We start from the raw sequence: 13,661 nt of genomic DNA, 5'->3' as shown, positions 1-13,661 counted from the left end.
AAAGAAAAACAAACTGAAATATTTTAGCATTTACAGCCTTGGTTTCGGACTTTTTCAACTTTTCAAAAGTGTGTGGGTATCTATTTTTCTCATCATGAACACACTTATCTTGCCAGAAAGGGGGAAAAAAAGAACATCTGAAAATGCATTACATATCGTAAAAGTAAATAACAAACGATATTAAAGAGATAATATTACAGTGGGTATCTCTGCCAAAACACATTTACTAAATATCTATAAAACACTGTGTTAGTTCGTGATAATAAATCTGTATTTAGGATGGTATAGCCAGGCAGGCCAGGGGTCATTTAGTGAAGTGCAGTCTATTATGTAACACTGTAAGCCTGTAAAAACCTTACAACTTACAAATGACAAAACTCTTACTGGCTGGCTGATAGAGCTCCAGGCACGACTCCAACACCATCATTAAGTTTGCAGATGACACAACAGTGGTAGGCCTGATCACCGACAACGACGAGACAGCCTATAGGGAGGTCAGAGACCTTGCCGTGTGGTGCCAGGGCAACAACCTCTCCCTCAACGTGATCAAGACAAAGGAGATGATTGTGGAATACAGGAAAAAGAGGTCCGAGCACGCCCCCGTTCTCATCGACAGGGCTGCAGTGGAGCAGGTTGAGAGATCCAAGTTCCTTGGTGTCCACATCACCAACAAACTAACATGGTCCAAGCACACCAAGACAGTCGTGAAGAGGGCACGACAAAACCTATTCCCCCTCAGGAGACTGAAAAGATTTTGCATGGGTCCTCAGATCCTCAAAAGGTTGTATAGCTGCACCATCTCGAGCATCCTGACTGGTTGCATCATTGCCTGGTATGGCAACTGCTCGGCCTCCGACTGCAAGGCACTACAGAGGGTAATGCGAACGGCCCAGTACATCACTGGGGCCAAGCTTCCTGCCATCCAGGACCTCTATACCAGGCGGTGTCAGAGGAAGGCCCTAAAAATTGTCAAAGACTCCAGCCACCCTAGTCATAGACTGTTCTCTCTGCTACCGCATGGCAAGCGGTACCGGAGCGCCAAGTCTAGGTCCAAGAGGCTTCTAAACACCTTCTACCCCCAAGGCATAAGACTCCTGAACACCTAATCAAATGGCTACTCAGAATATTTGCATTGCCCCCCACCCCCTTTTTACACCGCTGCTACTCTGTGTTGTTATCATCTATGCATAGTCACTTTAACTCTACCTACATGTACATATTACCTCAACTAACCGGTGCCTCCGCACATTGACTCTGTACCGGTACCCCCTGTATATAGTCTCGCTATTGTTATTTTACTGCTGCTCTTTAATAACATGTTACTTTTTTTCTTTCTTCTTCTTCTCCATATTTTTTATAACTGCATTGTTGTTTATGTAAGTAAGCTTTTCACTGTACGGTCTACACCTGTTGTATTCGGCGCAAGTGACTAATACAGTTTGACTTGATTTGATTTCAACTGAGATCTGTCAGAGCAGCCCCATTTCTTAAATTATACATCACAATAATAGCTGAACATGATTTGACGTACAAATTTGATGATTCTACGTTCATAAGTGACTGACTGACTTAGGCTGTTCATTGGAGGTTGTGATGTTCAGAGAGAGTCTGCTTCCACTGTGAAGAGACTTGATTGGCAGATACAATAATAGAGTAGTCGACGAGGAATAAACAGATGCTGAAAGAAATGATTTATAGGCTAGGGCCTTCAGCCTTTCATTGAATTAATCAGCTGGAGTACGTGTGTACTTCTGACATGAATAGAGCAGCCATGCTTTGGTAATGCCAGAACCACAACACTGGAAATAAATGGACACTTATTCCTTAGTGGTATTGTATCTTCAAAGCTGTGTTGTCCGTAGTAGTAGCTAATTTATCAAATTCCATCCGTTACCTTCAAAGAGTTTTAATAGCATAGACAAATAAGGTAATCACAACCTGTTATGGTTTTGTAAAGTACCTGTGTATGTTCATAACTACTTGAATTCTATTTTGACATAACCCTGATACTGACTTGGCATGTTATTGACAGCTCCCTCTACTGTAAATTCACATTAAGTTTGACAGTCGCTCTGCTCACTGCCAATAATGTGTACTGTGAGAAGAACAGAGTAAGGGTGTGGGAGAAAAGAGCAGTCACGAAGCAAGCAATTCACTTCCAGAAATGTTGGCATAGAACAGCTAATAAAAATAAATAAAAACTGCACATTTTTGTTTGCGGCTTCAGTACCCTGTGGATTTTTTTTACATCCTAGAATATATGCGTTTAAGAAGGGAGAGGCTGCGATCAATTTCAATTAGTTCTTAGATGTATGACAAACCCTAGTACATAAAATAATAATGATAATACAGTAATACCAATTGATATTTCTGGAAGGATACATCAAAACTCAATAAGTTGGAATAGTGGAGTGTGTACAAGTAGGCTAATTGCCTAAATGAAATAAACATCAACATATAGTGTTTTAATAGGGCGTTGGGGCACCACGAGCCAGAACAGCTTCAATGCACCTTGGCATAGATTCTACAGGTGTGTGGAACTCTATGGGAGGGATGCCACACCATTGTTCCATAATAAATTCCATCATTTGGTGTTTTGTTGATGGTGTTCTCATGTGCCAATTTCATGGTCAAGAAACCATTCAGTGACCACTCGTGTCCTGTGGATGGGGGAAATGTTTCCTCAAATTTTTGGGGGCACTGAGCAAAGTTTAGGTCTTGGGAGCGGAATCTTGAATGCTGTGAGAATTTTGTGCAACTTCCGACGCGTGTTTACAATGAAGACTGAGGCTGTACCCTTACAGACTTAGACAGTAACCAATAGGCTTTTGTAGCTATTTGAGCATAATGTAGGCCTGCCAACCAACCCAATGGAGCAAATTCCATTACATTTTCACATGGAAATAGCTTTTGATTTCTATGATATAGCCTTCAGTAGTCCACATGAAGTGTTCAACGCAGGCCTAGATTGCATGAGACTTTTAATTATTATTACCATACAGAGAATGAGACAATGTGGGCTACCCCTCTGCCGATTGGCTTATTTGCATATTCAAACCTGTCTCAAAATACAACACTGCCCCTTTAATTAAGACCTAAGCTTTTTACCTGACTGGCTTTTTCAAAGACAGCTTCAAATATAGCCTACACCTTTCATGCCCTTGTAGGAAGCAGTAACTCATTGCTGACATATACTTATCTATAACTGGGCTAATAACTCCCTAACTAGAAAAGAATATCAACAAATGTGCACACGCGCGGCTCCACGTTCTGATCTTGAACTGATGTGAAAAGCGCATAAACTCGAGGGTGATTGAAAGACTTCTCGTGGACAACACCCGCCAATATAATTCTGCTCCGTTGCGATCTAGCTCTGCCTACAACAAAACCACAGACGCAATATTATATTTGTTTTGGTTTGTTGCATTGATAAGGGGCTGATATTTTGATTCGATCACAGGAAAAACGATCTATATAGTGCAAACTAATCGGGCGAATTCAGTGAAGTTCAATCTCTTGCATCTCTGCGTAGCGTGAAATTTCTTCTGCACCACAGTCTTGGAGTGTAATGGGTGCGTAACTGGTGGCAGGGAAGTCAGACGCAGGAGAGCAGAACTGGGTAATAACCGGAGCAGTTTAATTATCAAAACCATCGGCATACAAAATATGGGTCGCGCACCAGTCAAAATGTGCACAAGCACTTACAACAAACAATTTCACACACCGACATGGGGGGAACAGAGGGTTAAATACACGACAAGTAATGATGGAAATGTAAACCAGGTGTGTGGGAAAACAAGACAAAACAAATGGAAAATGAAAGGTGGATCGGTGACATCGACCGCCGAACGCCGCCGGAACAAGGAGAGGAACCGACTTCCACCGAAGTTGTGACATGGAGGTGCGCTTTCGTGCACGCGAGCAGTTTAGCAGGAACATTGGATGGGAGCATTATAATTGAGTATTTTATTTTATGTTTATTTCACTAGGCAAGTCACTTAAGAACAAATTCGTATTTACAATGATGGCCTACACAGGCCAAACCCGAGCGACACTGGGCCAATTGTGCGCCGCCCTATGGGACTACCAATCACAGCCGGTTGTGATACAGCCTGCATTACTCAAGTGCTTCCATTATTTTGGCCATTACCTGTATATTTCACTGCTTTGTGCCTTTTCTCCCTTGCAGAGACTGTAGCTGTGTTCGAATACCCATACTGTATACTACATACTATTAGTTAACTTTAGTATACTGTAAACGAATGGTATCCTTTCAGTTGAGCGTACTAGCACTTCACCTGTCTACTGGAAGTTGTGTGTGTTCGTAAATTCATTCTGGAGTGCCAGAATGTGCACTGGGCGTTCGTATATTAAGAGCGTTGTCATATTGTCAGATTGTAAATTCAGAGCGTTTCGCCCTCAGAGCGCACGCTGGACTCTCTGGCCGAGGAGTAGGGTTGATCCGAGCATTCTGACCACACAACGGCAGTCAAGCACCCAAGCTAACTGGCTAACTTGCTAGCTACTTCCAGACAAATGAAAGAACACCTCACTCCGACCATGTTAATCTCTAGCAGAGCTTGTTAGGTTGTTTTTATGTGTGCTACAGGCAACAATTTAATTACGCCTTTTTGCCAACATTTACTGACACTCAATGAGTGTTGAGCATTCAAAAAAGCATCAGTTATATATGTGCTCTGGCACACTCAGACGAGAGTGCTCTGAAATCGGAGTAGATAGCCAGATTTAACAATATCCATTGAGAATGCACAACGACTATACAGATTAGCTAAAATAAGAATGACATGAATAATCAAGTCAAACATTGGGTAATTAGTTAGATAGCATATAGTTAATATACTGGCAAATTCAATGTATTAGTAGCCAACTAACATACCGGCGGTACACACTGCTGTAATGATATGCGGTTCGTAACATGCTGACTACACCGCTCACGTCGCAAAATAAATGTAGAAATCTATATTATTCAATTATTGCGCCAAGGGCTAAAATAGAAGTCAATTCTATTTCTGACGCAGATCACGCTGCAAGTCCTGCCTCTCCCATCTCCTCATTGGTTTATAGAAGCAGGTAGCCATGTGCCATCTCTTCATTGGTTATACCCACGTGGGTGACTGAAAGACGAACAAGGTTGGTGGTGGTAATGCACCTAATTTATGAAAGTTGCCAATCACAATATAAAGTCAAGAGAAGAAAAAGCCTAGAAGGAGAAGAGATGACTAGAAATGATTCCGTTGACCGTTTTATGTGTGGATTAAGGGGGCAAACTACCTGCCCTCCAGGACACCTACACCACCCGATGTCACAGGAAGGCCAAAACGATCATCAAGGACAACAACCACCCGAGCCACTGCCTATTCACCCCGCTATCATCCAGAAGGCGAGGTCAGTACAGGTGCATCAAAGCGGAGACCGAGAGACTGAAAAACAGCTTCTATCTCAAGGCCATCAGACTGTTAAACAGCCATCACTAACTTTGAGTGGCTGCTGCCAACATACTGACTCATCTCTAGCCACTTTAATAATGAAAAATGTATGTAATAAATGTATCACTAGCCACTTAAACAATGCCACTTTATATAATGTTTACATACCCTACATTACTCATATCATATGTATATACTGTACTCTATACCATCTACTGCATCTTGCCTATGCTGTTCAGCCATCACCCATTCATTTATTTTTATGTACATATTCTTATTCATTCCTTTACACTTGTGTGTATAAGGTAGTTGTTGTGAAATTGTTAGATTACTTGTTAGATATTTATGCACAGTTGGAACTAGAAGCACAAGCATTTCGCTACACTCACATTAACATCTGCTAACCATGTGTATGTGTGACAAATAATTTTTTATTTGAAACCCATTACTTTATTACACTGCATAACATTAACATTTGTTAGAATTAGTTAAAGCAATGAATTTGTATCCGCACTCGTCGGACTTCGGCTGCATATTTTCTGCCATTTTCTTCAAATCTGAAAACTTGGCAAAGCCACGCCCATTTTCTGAAAATGCCATTATGGGCCTTAAAAGCACAGAAATAGTGTCCACTGCTTGTATACTTCGTATTTTGGGGAATTTAGTACGACATCCAGGATCTTTAGGCATACTAACCATTCATACTATGACCAATAAGCATAGTACATACTCAACTTACATCACAATAGTACAGTTACTGCAGTTACAGCTTGTTACATGGCAAAGCTATCAGGTGTAAAGGGAAGACCCAGATGCAGACCACGTCGAATAAACAATAGTTTAATGTTCCAAACAGTGGCAGGCAATAGACAGGTCAAGGCATCCAGGGGTCAGAAAACCAGAGGTGGGGCATCGGTACCAGATGGCAGGCAGGCTCTGGTAGAGATTGGTAATCCAGAGGGGGCAGAGGTACCAGTCGGGAGGCAGGCGGGCTCAGAGTCAGAACAGGCAAGGGTCAAAACCAGGAGGGTGCGAGAAAAGAGAGACTGGAAAAAGTGGGCGCTGAGACACAACCCGCTCAGTTGACTTGAACATACAAGACAAACTGTCACAGACAGACAGACAACACAGGTATAAATACACAGGGGATAATGGGGAAGATGGGTGACACCTGGAGGGGGGGGTGGAGACAATCACAAAAACAGGTGAAACAGATCAGGGTGTGACAAAAGCAAAGCCAACAGAGCGAGCAAGCCTTCTTTCACTGTTTCACTGGGGGGCACTTCCTTTCCCGGCTGTCCCGCTAGTGTGGCCTGGGTAGTGTTTAGTATGAAGAATAGTTTTTGAAACAGAGTCAAATGGGGAGGTGCTACTCGCATCTGTTCAATTAGAACACAAAGCTCTGGAAGATATCACGCTGGGATTTCTTTCCAGACAATTTAAGCATATCAGTGAATCAAGTGCTGCAGTTTGAGTATATCTGAGAGCAATTTATAAACAAATAGATCCACATGAATGTTTAATGTACCCAAGAGATCTGTAAGATTCTAGTACTGGAGACAGAGACAGTCGCAGCAGAATCAGAGAACCCACTGGGCACAGACTTCAATTCAACGTCTATTCCACATTGGTTCAATGTCATTTCATTGAAATGTGTAGTGTTGTGTTGTGTAGTGGCTTTGCTGGCATTCGTCTGCATTTTTGTTTGTTTTGTTTGCCCCTCAAGATTTACATACTAAAATCACCCCTGTGTGAGTTCTGGGTCATGTGTGGGTCATGTGACTTATCATCGCTCTTCATATGACCGCCCATTCCGCCCCCTTGTTTGCTGTCCCTACTCACGTTGACAAGCAACAACTTTGAATTCCAGTGGTGAAATATGTGTTCAGAGAGGAGTGACAGGACTGAACAGCGAAGGTTTATGAAATCAAACCAATCTCAGCATCCATAGCGATCAGCCTTATCGCAAACCAAGCAGTGGCACTGCCATTTTGTTGTTTTTGAAGGAGTGGGCCTTTAAACTTAGCCTTATATGGTAATGTAGGATGTCTACCCAGTTATAGGTGGTCTACTTCAGTGCTGCAGTCCCATTACATGTTTTATCTATGATATCTGATCTAAAGAGGGGGCTGCAAGGACAGCACAATGCATTACAGCAGGGCACTAGTGTATTCTGGTTTAGATTTCACAATGACCAACACCATATACAGTAACAGAGGCTTAAAACCAGAGCAGTCCGGAAGAGGCCTGTAACCACTTCAACATATCAAACTCAAGTGTATATTTGCCAGAGCGTAACCTTTTTAAACCAAATGTTAGTTTAACAAGGTGATAGTTCTGACAGTGTTTTTGACTCCCCTACAGAAAGCAACATCGAAGATATACTTAGTGCTCAGTCTGTCGATACATTATCTCTCAAAATAACAATAACTGAATATAAATCCAATGTTTGAGAGTATTGCCAATGTCTAAACCAGTGGGATGACTTGTATTTTTTACTTGGCACATGGCAATTTAACGCCAAAAGTAATTTTTATGTGCACTACGTCAGCATGCACAGCCTCAATTTGATGGAAATACTTCTCTAATGGGAAAATGTTTTTATGCAGAAAATCTGTTGCCAATTGAATGGAAACATGGCTACTGACTCAAATCTGACTTACATCAATCTTAAGCAAGGCATCCAACACATCATGTTGAAAGTTGTTGAAATGAAAACAAAGATTCACTAGAAGTTAACTGATCTTCCATTGAGTCAACTGGAGGCTGGGAGATGTGTAATATTACACCTTCCTAATATTGAGTTGCACCCCATTTTGCCATCAAAACAGCCTAAATTCATCGGGACATGGACTCTACAAGGCGTCAAGCGTTCCACAGTGATGCTGGCCCATGTTGACTCCAATGTTTCCCACAGTTTAGTTGGCTGGATGTCCTTCGGGTGGTGGACCACTCTTGATAGAAACAGGAAAGTGTTGAGTGTGAAAACCCCAGCAGCGTTACAGTTCTTGACACACTTAAACTGGTGCGCCTGGCACCTACTACCATACCCCATTCAAAGGCACTTAAATATTTTGTTTTACCATTAAACCTCAATGGCACACAAACACAATCCTTCTTTAAAGTGAAAAAGTGAGTCACTCTGTTACTGTGGAATTGGTCAAAAGACCCTGGTCAAAAGTAGTGAACTACATAGGGAATAGGGTGTCATTTGGGATTCAAGTTGTGTCTGCAGGGTTGCGCCGCCTCACCTCACAGAAGCACAGCAAATTATTAGTCAAACCCTGGACATAGTTGGTCCACTGCACAGATGGTAAGCTCAACTCCGCTGCCCCTGGGAGACTGGTCACTACCCAGGCGTAGGGCTGTAACCCCTGTCCATACCACCAGCCTACCGCACCTCCCGACGCCATCCAGTGCTACTGGCGTGGGGTGTCAGGCTAGCCTGGCTCGAAGCCCACTCCCTACCTGCCTTAGTCAGTCCCATTCCCCCCTTCCTTCCCATTGGATTCCATCATGACCAATTTCACTGTGGGCAGCTCGATGGTGTAAGATTTTGGCCTGCCTACAGTCTGTGGACCGGCTAAGGTTCACTGTCACCCAGACGCCCGTGTCTGAGACATCAACTCCCTCCTGCCAACAGTTCTGGCCAATTACTCTAATATTGGCACCATCGTCACTCACGTTGGGTTTAACGACATTCACTTTAGGCGATACTTGGAACTGAGGGAGGATTACACGACTCTTTTAAAAACCCTTGTTAGCACAGGGAAGAGAATAATTATCTCTGTGCATCTCCCACGCTATCGAAGGGGTTTGGAACATTTCAGCCCCCACGATGCCCTAAACGAGTACCTCAAGGAACTTTGCAATAAAAAGATTGTTTCCTTTTGTGACAAATTTGATTTGCTATGGGAGCAACCAGCGCTTTATAAAAGAGAAGGGGTTCACCCTAACAGCAGGGTGCCCTAACAGCAGGTGTGCAATGCTCTTAGAGACTTACCCAGAAAGACTCACAGCTGTAATCACTGCTAAAGATGATTTGAACATGTATTGACTCAAAAATATGAATACTTAAGTAAATGAGATATTTCTGTATTTCATTTTCAATACACGTAAACGTGCAAAGCTTGATGTCAAAGATGGACCTTCTTGATGTCTGGGGGCATGATACGAGGCCTGATATTCTGGTTCTCACGGAGACCTGGCTCAAGGGTTCAATCATGCATAAGGACATTGAAATTGCTGACTACAACATTTTTTTTACATTTTCAAGTGTGATAGCCACCTCATCCCCTTGTTCAGTCTATATATGGAAAATCGACTCTTGTGGCATCATGTTCTCTAAGTGTCACTATCCACAAAAAGTTTGAGTGTTTGGTTATAGATGTGGGCTCATGCCAAATTATGCATTTGTTTGTAGCTGGGATTCACCGCCCCCCTGCTGCACTGGTTGATGCTGTTGATACTATTTCTGAATGTTTGAAATCTTTTATGTCATCTGAATGAGTTGTTTTAGGAGATTTTAACCTGGATTGATTTACCCCGGCTTCTGATCATTTGAAGAATATTTGTCTTGTCTTTAACCTGACTCAATTCATCTCCAAACCTACACGGAATAATGTAAGAAACGCACCAAACTCCTTACTGATGGGGCTATTTGTCAAAATGAGGTCAAAGTTCTTAGTGAGTGGTGTCTTTGCTAATGACATCAGTGATCACTGTCCTATTCCAAGTATAGAGATGCCATACTATATTTTTGAGGATAAAGAAAAATACAACATTTCCCCAGGAGTGTCTTCATGATACTGTATGTATTGCTCTGAGCTTTTCTTTATCAACTGCATGTCTAACCCCTGAATTGTCTCTGGATCTTTTTTCATCTCCCACTGGGCAAAAAATGTTCAAATTCCACGTTGTTTCCAAGTCATTTCAACCCCCCAAAAAAATCGATGTGATGACGTTGAATCTGTAGGCTCGCCCCCAATTTATGTGCCCTCTGTAACCTCCGGCCGCATGGCAAACGGCTCAGAGAGAAGCCCTTCCCTCCTCGGAGTGGCCAAAATGTATCTCTCTCTCTCTCTCTACAGTATCCAGAGGACTGATTACTGTGTGATAGAATAACCCTACAGCAGCCATGTCTGGTGTCCATCTAAAACCTGTCCTCTGAGAAGAAATGTTATGCCATCTACAATGCCTTCAGAAACTATACACACATTTGGACTTTTTACACATTTTGTTGTGTTACAGCCTGAATTTAAAATATATTAAATTGAGATGTTGAGTCACTGTTTTCACTTTGTCATTATGGGGTATTGTGTGTAGATGGGTGAGAAAAAATATATTTAATCAAATTCAGGCTGTAACACAACAAAATGTGGAATAAGTCAAGGGGCGTCAATACTTTCTGAAGCACTGTATATGGATGTATGACCTCTGTGGCTACATGTATCTGTACAGGGTGAACTCTGAATTACTCTATGCAGAGAGATTTTATTGTCTCCTCAGTAATTATTTCTTATTTATATTGGTCTCATCCCCCACACAAGCCTTTAGATCAGAGTTTAACAAACTCAGTCCTGGGGACCTCAAGGGGTACACAATTTGTTTTTTTGCCCTAGCACTACACAGCTGATTCAAATAATCAACTCATCATCAAGCGTTGATGATTTGTATCAGCTGTGTAGTGCTAGGGCAAAAACCAAAATGTGTACCCCTTGAGTCCCCAGGACCGAGTTTGGGAAACGCTGCTTTAGATGCTATGACATCCTATGGAGATTGGGCTTGGGTGATCAGGTGACTTTAAACTTGCTATTGGTCAATGGTGGTTGGTTTTGGTTGGAAAAAGTTACACCTTCAGATGTTATAAATGGAATTAAATCCCTTTGTTCTATCTCATATCCTGTATCCTGTCATTGGAGGAAGGTGGTGTGATCAATTCTCATTTCCTATGCTTCTAGGCATCTCTTTATTCATGATTTGTCTTATAAGTTAACCTTCTGGTCTATTTGCCTAGAATAATGGCTGGTAATGCTTGTTAATGCTTTGTAACTTAAGCTTCATGCCTTGTATGTGATTTAATTCATTTTACAATGTCATAAAATATCTGCTTTTAGTATTCCACTCAGACCAATTCTTCCTAGTCAAAATCAAATAATTAAAATCAAATACATTTTTATTGGTCTCATACACATACAGTATTTAGAAGATGGTATTGCGGGTGTAGCGAAATGTTTGTGTTCCTAGCTCCAACAGTGCAGTAATATCTAATAATAGACAACAATATCAACAAATCTAAAAAAGTAAAAGAATGGAATTAAAAAATATAGAAATATTAGGACGAGCAATGTCAGAGTCCGGAGTAATAATATACACTACCGTTCAAAGGTTTGGGGCCACTTAGAAATGTCCTTGTTTTCCATGAAAACATACATGAAATGAGTTGCAAAATGAATAGGAAATATAGTCAAGACATTGACAAGGTTATAAATAATGATTTTTAATCTAAATAATAATTGTGTCCTTCAAACTTTGCTTTCGTCAAAGAATCCTCCATTTGCAGCAATTACAGCCTTAAAGACCTTTGGCATTCTAGTTGTCAATTTGTTGAAGTAATCTGAAGGGATTTCACCCCATGCTTCCTGAAGCACCTCCCACAAGTTGGATTGGCTTGATGGGCACTTCTTACGTACCATATGGTCAAGCTGCTCCCAGAACAGTTCAATAGGGTTGAGATCCGGTAACTGTGCAGGCCACTCTATTATAGACAGAATACCAGCTGACTGCTTCTTCCCTAAATAATTATTGCATAGTTTGGAACTGTGCTTTGGGTCATTGTCCTGTTGTAGGAGGAAATTGGCTCCAATTAAGCTCCGTCCACAGGGTATAGCATGGCGTTGCAAAATGGAGTGATAGCCTTCCTTCTTCAAGACCCCTTTTACCCTGTACAAATCTCCCACTTTACCACCACCAAAGCACCCCCAAACCATCACATTGCCTCCAACATGCTTTACAGATGGCGTCAAACACTCCTCCAGCATCTTTTCATTTTATCTGCATCTCACGAATGTTCTTCTTTGTGATCTGAACACCTCAAACTTAGATTTGTCTGTCCATAACACTTTTTCCAATCTTCCTCTGTCCAGTGTATGTGTTCTTTTGCCCATCTTAATATTTTCTTTTTATTGGCCAGTCGGAGATATGGCTTTTTCTTTGCAACTCTGCCTAGAAGGCCAGCATCCCGGAATCGCCTCTTCACTGTTGACGTTGAGACTGGTGTTTTGCGGGTACTATTTAATGAAGCTGCCAGTTGAGGACTTGTGAGACGTCTGTTTCTCAAACTAGACACTAATGTACTTGTCCTCTTGCTCAGTTGTGCACCGGGGCCTCCCACTCCTCTTTCTATTCTGGTTAGAGACTGTTTGCGCTGTTCTGTGAAGGGAGTAGTACACAGCATTGTACGAAAATAGATTGACGAGTTTCAGAAGAAAGTTCTTTGTTTCTGTCCATTTTGAGCCTGTAATTGAACCCACAAATGCTGACGCTCCAGATACTCAACTAGTCTAAAGATGGCCAGTTTTATTGCTTCTTTAATCAGAAAAACAGTTTTCAGCTGTGCTAACATAATTGAAAAAGGGTTTTCTAATGATCAATTAGCCTTTTAAAATGATAAACTTGGATTAGCTAACACAACGTGCCATCAGAACACAGGAGTGATGGTTGCTGATAATGGGCCTCTGTGTACTTATGTAGATATTCCATTTCAGCTACAATAGTCATTTACAACATTAACAATGTCTACACTGTATTTCTAATCAATTTGATGTTATTTTAATGGACATAAAATATGCTTTTCTTTCAAAAACAAGGACATTTCTAAGTGACCCCAAACTTTTGAACAGTAGTGTATTATGATGCATAGACATTTACGTCATTTAGCAGACGCTCTTATCCAGAGCAACTTACAGTAGTGCATGCATACATTGCATGCATTTTCTTTTGTACTGGCCCCCCGTGGGAATTGAACCCACAACCCTGGTGTTGCAAACACCATGCTCTACCAACTGAGCCACAGGGAAGACTGTATATCTGAAGAATACGTAGGATAGAAAAGTATACAGTATGTACAGCAGTAGTTAAATAGGATAGGCCCTGACTAGAATCCAGTATATACATATGAAGTGGGTAAAACAGTATGTAAACATTATTAAAAAA

The 13,661-nt window shown here is 41.5% G+C and overlaps 1 protein-coding gene across 1 annotated transcript in view; it reads right to left on the bottom strand.

The window, feature by feature from the left end:
- LOC106573078 (non-muscle caldesmon) overlaps nt 1-13,661 on the bottom strand; it is a 66,807-nt gene that overhangs the window by 32,814 nt on the left and 20,332 nt on the right. The gene's annotated exons all lie outside the window — the stretch shown is intronic.

This window comes from Salmo salar, chromosome ssa16, assembly GCF_905237065.1.
Source record: "Salmo salar chromosome ssa16, Ssal_v3.1, whole genome shotgun sequence".
Taxonomy (NCBI): Eukaryota; Metazoa; Chordata; class Actinopteri; order Salmoniformes; family Salmonidae; genus Salmo; species Salmo salar.
The sequence above is the reverse complement of the archived record's forward strand: the minus strand, read 5'-3'. Positions and strand labels throughout refer to the sequence as shown.